Source organism: Suricata suricatta, chromosome 15, assembly GCF_006229205.1.
Source record: "Suricata suricatta isolate VVHF042 chromosome 15, meerkat_22Aug2017_6uvM2_HiC, whole genome shotgun sequence".
Lineage (NCBI taxonomy): Eukaryota > Metazoa > Chordata > Mammalia > Carnivora > Herpestidae > Suricata > Suricata suricatta.
Genome location: NC_043714.1, coordinates 6732818 through 6739839, shown reverse-complemented (window position 1 = coordinate 6739839; position 7022 = coordinate 6732818). Strand labels below are relative to the sequence as shown.

The 7022-nt window shown below is 41.1% G+C and overlaps 1 non-coding gene across 1 annotated transcript; it reads left to right on the top strand.

Moving 5' to 3' along the window:
- The first annotated feature begins 1067 nt into the window (after positions 1 to 1067).
- Positions 1068 to 1148, top strand: LOC115279559. The gene has a single exon (XR_003903512.1). It is a non-coding gene; the product is annotated as a small nucleolar RNA SNORD115 (small nucleolar RNA).
- Positions 1149 to 7022: the final 5874 nt, after the last annotated feature.

Here is a 7022-nt window from a genome sequence, read left to right as displayed (position 1 = left end):
AAAAGCCACCTGGTCAGACAATGCAAAGGTCTCTCATATCCATTTACTCAGAGGAACTTACATTTACAAACCAGGCTCCATTCTAAGGGCTTCTATTTTATTTTTACTATGAGACTGTGAAATAATTATTATGACCTCCATGTTTATAGATGGAAAAAATTGAGAGTTAGAGAGGCTCAAGAACTAGTCCAAGGTTTTTTATTTTATTAAAAACTTTTAAAAATATTTTTATTTATTTTTGAGAGGAAGGGGGAGGTGCAGAGAGAGAGAGAGACATAGAATCCGAAGTGGGCTCCAGGCTCTGAGTTGATAGCAGGGAGCCAGATACAGGGCTCAAACTCATGAATCATGAGATCATGACCTGAGCCAAAGTTGGACACTTAACCAACTAGGTGCCCCAGGAACTAGACCAAGGTTAAAGAGCAAGAATGCAAATACAGTTTTGTTCCACTACAGAATAAGGGTTCTCATAAATTCTTAATTTGATAGTTGATGTGGCAGCCATAAAAATTGTGTCCTGCAGAATACATAATCTCTAGAAAGCTGTATAGTTGCTTGACGGCCTTGCTGCTGCCCCCACTGAAATCTGTCCCGATGTTCCTTAGAATCTCCTTGAAGGGGCAATTGGGGGTCTCATGAGCTCTTTATCAGTCTGGCCAAAAATTTCTGGGAACTGCACTATAGTCCAAGATGTTTCCTAGCCAATTCCCTTCCTTCCCTTTCCCTTCCACAAGTGTCAGACCTGCAGTGTGGGCAAATCCCACAAAGCAATTCCCACTTTTTCCTGCTCCTTCTTTCAATAAATTTCTTGCATAGATAATCCTGTTTTTGAGCATGCTTTGTTGCAGACACGCTAACATAAGATTTACTGGGAGAGGTCAAAACAATAGCAAATAAGACAAGAACGGGACAGGCTTACCCACGGTCTCGACATAATTGTATTCAATATATATCAGCAAGAATACATAGAAAATCACATCTATCTTGTTATCAGAATTTTCCTAATCCTTCCCTGGTAAAACTGTATTCAGATCCAAATGTGTGGGTGTGTGGGGAGTACCTTGGTGGGGTAAATGACGAGAACTTACATTGTCTTGAAGAGAGCTAGTGACCTAAAACTCATGCTTTGTAGGATTACACTGGGGCCCAATCTTAGTGACAGTTCTGGGACAGGATGTTGGGGTTCCTTATTTCTCTCTTAGAATAATGGTATTTGAGGCTTAAGACAATCAGTCCCTTGCAGGAATCTCACATGCCCTATGAAGTTCTATATGAGCAATACACACTCATACTTCATGCTTTGTTTAGTGATCCATATTTCCTAGTAATGGAGCACATTTAAGTATCATTTTTTTTCTCTCATTGTGATTTTCAGTGAGATATTCTATCCAGGGTCACACAGATCATAACACTAATGATCTTAGGTGACTAGAGTTCCTTGATCATAGATATATGCCAAATAGAACAATAGGTTTGTAATGAGTCCTGCCCAAAGGCAATAGGTTTTACTCATTTAGGGAGCCCAAATACAAATATATAATTTATTTCTCTGTAAGTGTCACTCCTATGGGATCCTTTGGAGATAGGAATCTTCCCTTTATACCTGACATTGATCAGACTATAAATTGAGGACATTTTTTCTTAAGTGGTACCCTGAAAACCATTCACCTCCATCTCTATACAGGTTGAGGCCAATTGGAAAAAAAAAAAAAAAAAACCTCAGCAGGATCAAGCAGGTTCATCTAGGACTGAATTTCTTAGAATTTTCTTAAAGGAAGCTGGAATTGGATCAGTAAGAATTTGTTGGCATGGAGACACTTTCTTGGGACATGAGGGTTAATACCCTGGCCAGGACCAAGGGAATGGACAAAATCACTGCCAGAGTGGGCTTTAGAAGCCTGGTAAAGGTGACAATCAGTGTCAAGCAAAGGGAAGACACCTTAAGTGCCCTGTCAGATGACAGAGGAAGAAATAAAAACCTCAGGGAGGAAGTGGAACCTGTACATCCAGGATTGACCCTGAGTGGGATGAAAGGACATGCCTAAGCTTCCTGAGCAGGGAGCCCTGATGCCCACGTTACCCACCATGGGTTTACCAGGGCCCTCCCCCAGCTCACACTGATGGCCATGGACAAGTGCAGTTTCCCACATTACTAATGCAGAAGAAATGGCCAACCTTGGCTTATGGATAGGTCCCTTAGGGAGGTGAGGATGAGCGTAAACTGTTGGAGACCTCATCACTACCACAGACAGGAGACTTGAAAGAGAGTGGAGAGGGAAACAATATGAACTGGCAGAGGTGCAAGAAGGGCTCCTGCTCATCACCTTGGGTGGAAGAAGAAGCAGTCCAAGGTAAAAATATATCCAGGCAACTAGGAGGTGGCCTGGCCTGTAAGGGAAAGGAAGGGGAAGGGCAGGTCTGAGGATAGAGACACACAGACAGACATACAAGAGGGAGCACATAGAGTAAAGGTTTTTGTATCACATATTAACATTCCGCAGAAAACAGCCACCAGAGAAAAGTTATTGAACAACCACGTAGACAAAATCATATAGTTACTTGGCTGCAGCCAGACTTTGTCATTGGTACCTTGGAATCAGTGTAAGTAGCACAATGAACACATACGCAGGGTGGCTTATATGTTGGTAGAGATGGAGGCTGGTTATGGGCCCAAAGGCATGGACTCCCACTTACCTAGGCTGAACTAGCTACTACTGCCTCTAAATGTCCAATTGTGAGCAACATAGACCAAAGCCAAGTCTCTGATATGAAGTAATGAAATAAATATGAAATAATTCCCTCCTAAACGAACCACCTATCCTGCCCTGGAAGGACAGCAAATTATCCTCAGAGACCTATTTTGTGAACAGGTTTGCATGGCCTGGTGCTAATCCTCAGTCAACATCCCTGTCTGGTGCTGATATGAGGCCTTACTCACAGGCACAGAAGCCCACATGACACAGCCTTCACAAAAGCACCTGCTTCACCACATCATTCACATACTGCATGGCCTGGAAGCAGCAAGTTTCACAGAGAACTGGAAGAGTCTTCCAGAAGACAGCTAAATGCCAGCTCCAAGGCAACACTTTGAAAGGATGAGGCAACATTCTTCCCAGTGGGATACACCCATGAAATCAGAAGCACCGTCTCTCCCAATGGCCCACTGGGGGTTATTGTGTTTCCCATTTCAATAACTCTGTGCCAAATGTTCTGGTCCCCAGAGGCACATACTCTAACAAGGGGGCACAACATGGCTCTATTGAATGCAAGTATGGCTGATGTCAAGGAGCTTTGGACTCCTGGTGCCCAGGGTCCAGTAGAAAAAAAAAGGGGGTCACCATTGTGACGGGAGTTATTGCCCTTGATCTGCAGGAGGAAAGCTGTTTTTGCACATGGGAATAGGGTCATGCACTTGGGTGCCCCTGGATGGCCCCACGGTAACTATGAACAAACACAGGCAACTACTTTGGCCTGAAAAGCTTATGATGCCCAGGGCTCAGAACCTTGAAGAAGGAAGGTTTTGGTGACATCAGCAGGGAAGCCTGTGCAGATGATGGTGGAGGGTGAGAAAGACTCAAGATGGTTCATGTGGGATGGCAAGGAGGAGAACCAGGTGTAGCCCCTGACCAGTGGTAGCAAGGGGGCTATAGTTCCTCCTCCACAGGACCATGGAGAAGTTAGCTCCAAGCTTCCATGGAGAAGTCAATCTGTGTGGGGCAAAGTTTAAACTTGGGTGAGCATGAAAACGCAACACTAGGAACTCCTGCTACAAAGGACCACGTGTCTGATGGCCCCTGCTGCTGGACCTACTGGTGAGCTCTGAAGCCACACCTCTGCTGGATGCTTTGGCTATGACTGGGCGTGGTGCAGAAGCAAGGCCATCCCACCAGCTGAGGTGTGGGAAGATGTCCAGCAGCAACCAGCTTGAGGAGTCCGTATTGGCGTGGCCCAGTCTTTCTCAGAACTCTGCTGCAGCTCAAGTCTCTTTGGGCCCAATGCCTTCCTCCCTAACTCTTCCCTGCAATGCAGTCTTAAGGCTTTCCTCACTTTCTCCCGTTCCTCCTTTAAAAACTCTCTTGCAAAGCATCTGACTTTTCATTTTGGCTCAGGTCATGATCTTAAGGTTCTTGAGTTTGGGTCCCGCAAAGGGCTCTATGCTGACAGTGCAGAGCCTGCTTGGGATTCTCTGTCTCCCTCTCTCTCTGCCCCTCCCAAAGTTGCTCTCTCTTTCTCTATAAAATAAATAAACATTTAAGAAAAATTCTCTTGCACTGCTGATTCTATTTGGGGTCTGCTTCTTAGAGGACCCAAACTAAAGCAATAAAATTAAAATGTTATCTGTTCTCCGGGTGCCTGGGTGGCTCAGTCAATTAAGCGTCCTACTTTGGCTCAGGTCATGATCTCATGGCTTATGAGTTCAAGCCCCGCATCTGACTCTGTGCTGACAGCTCAGAGTCTGGAGCCTGCTTCGGATTCTGTGTCTCCCTCTCTCTCTGCCCCTCTCCCACTCATGCTCTGTCTCTATTTCAAAAATAAATAAAAACAAAAAATTTTAAAAGAAAATAAAATGTTACTATTCTCTTTTTTTCCCCATTCTACATGTTGATGTTATACTGAACACACTCACTGACCATATCTAAGGTACATCTTAAATGTAATTATTCATAAATTAAAGTACTAGTTTAGGTGGAAACATATAAGGATATTTTTTATCATTTCCTCTATCAGAGCATATAAAAATAGTAGATTTCCAACAAATTTGTGGAGGATACTCTAGCGATTGTTAAAATTGTCTATGTTGGTCAGGGTTTTATTTTTTAAGGATGTACTCAGTCATCTTAATTTAATCATTCTAGGTGACTGTGCTTTTGAAATTCACCAATAGAAGCAACACTGACTTCCATCAACAATGTTTTAACCTATGATTATCCAATAATTAGCCTTAAATACATATAATCTGTAGCTCAAGTGACTTCTCCCTACTGCCAAAGCATATACATAAATAATTCCTGAAAAAATTCTTTGTACTCTCATACTATTTATTATCTCTAGCTCCTTTCCCTCAAAAAGTGGCAACTATAATACAGGTGTTCCTAATTAAATAGTCCCTAATTGAAAAATAAAGGCAAAAACAAAAACAAGAAATAGCTGAGAGCCACTCTATTAGACCAGGAGCAAATTAATCCAACAAATTGGGAGGATAAATTTTTGTAGTATTATTTTTGTGTTAGCTGCAAAATTTTTCCTTAGAGTTTTTCCCTAATATTACCAGTTATCTTCAATCTGTTTTATTTAACTTTTATTTTTCTTGTATATGTTTTTAAAGAATTTTAGCTTTACCTTTATATCTGTTTTGTGACTTGCTTATTGCCTTGTCTCTGCTATTTTAGGCTGTTGACTTAATTGTTAAAAGAGAAATTGCTGTGTCTTTGTATCTTATACACTTTGTGATTTTTTTAAGACCTAGCTTTCAATATAGCAGCATAAACTTTACTGCAGTGTCAGTCCAAACATCAATATCCAGGAACCATCAACAAAGAAATGGAAAAAGGAAAACCCTACCAATTTTTTTAAAATCTTCACTTAAATATTACTAACAAGATATTTTTGAAGACTTTGTTTTTAAAAATCACCCTTCTTCATTTATTAAACTATTGTTTCAAGTAAATTATTTTTAATTGTGTTTGTTAAAGAAATGGTATGCTAAGCAGGCTAGGACATATGAATGTGCACTTATAGTATTGTCTTCGGGAGTTTCTACTGACATCGCCTTTTCCAAATACGCCCTTATGCTGATGCAGAAATATTGAAGAGTTATTTTATAAGAATAAGGATGAATGATCCTCTCCTTCATATGGAAGGTGTCTCTGTCAGTTCCAGATGCAGATTACACCTCTGTATGGACTCTGGCCAAGTACAGCATCGTTGTCAAAAAAGAACTTTGTGGAAAAAAAAATGAAGTGGGAAACAGCTTTATGCTATTATTAATGCAAACCCCGGGAAAGAAGCCTTAATAACAGATACATATTACTTCCTGAATCCAGAATTCTATTGGGAAATATTTTGTTCAGTTTATTTTTCTCGAAATAAAACAATGAGCCCATCACATATGCTTTCCCCTGAACCCCCAACAGAAATCTTCATTGTGAGGACGTATGGACTGAGTTACCCCATAAGTGTTCTTCTCTGAATTTATGTACTGTCATTTTTCAATGCTTCTAATGACCCAATGTAGAATATAATATTCTAGTTCAGGGTTCTGTTTAAAACATGACTCAGCCCTTCAGTTTGACAAGTTGTAGATTCCCTGCCTGCTATAGAACTTTAGGAGTATAAAGAAGAAAATTCACCATGAAGAATTTCTAGGTAGTATGAGAAGTAGGTAGTATGGAGGGTTAGAGAGATCATCTCGGCCGCCTCTGATTAATGTGGTCTGGAAGGGGCACCACCTATCCGATCACGAAGCGTCAACATTTTTCATGCAGGACAGTAATTAGCATGTAGGGTGTTTTCTAGATGATGACTTATAGGTAGACAGCACAAAGTCCTTAGGCAGAGTGTCCAGAATATAGACTCATATTAGACTCAGTGTAGAACTGAATGCCATGAAGGTCCTCCCTGCGCAATTTCACCAATGTTCTGGCTCTGAAGCCAGTTGGCCAGACAGCTCTGAGCAGTATTATTGGGCAACATTTTCCCAAAAGGACAGACAAAAACAGTCTCCATGGGCCACAGAGACTCCTTTGTGTCAACAGTGTGTACACCAGTGTGGACACAGATGGGTCTCATCTGCAGTGCCACACATTACTTGGTCAAAATTTCCTCAGGTTGTTCTAAACACTTCTTTTTCTTTTTTATCTGCTTTTTGGCATTGCATTTTAAAAATGATCATGAAATGACAGCCATTTGTGGTTTAAAAAAACTTACAGATGTATAAAGTGTGTTTAGCAAGAAATGCTATTGGTCAAAAATAGTAAACAGAAATAAAATTGAAATCTCTAATCTCCAAACGCAAGATGTGA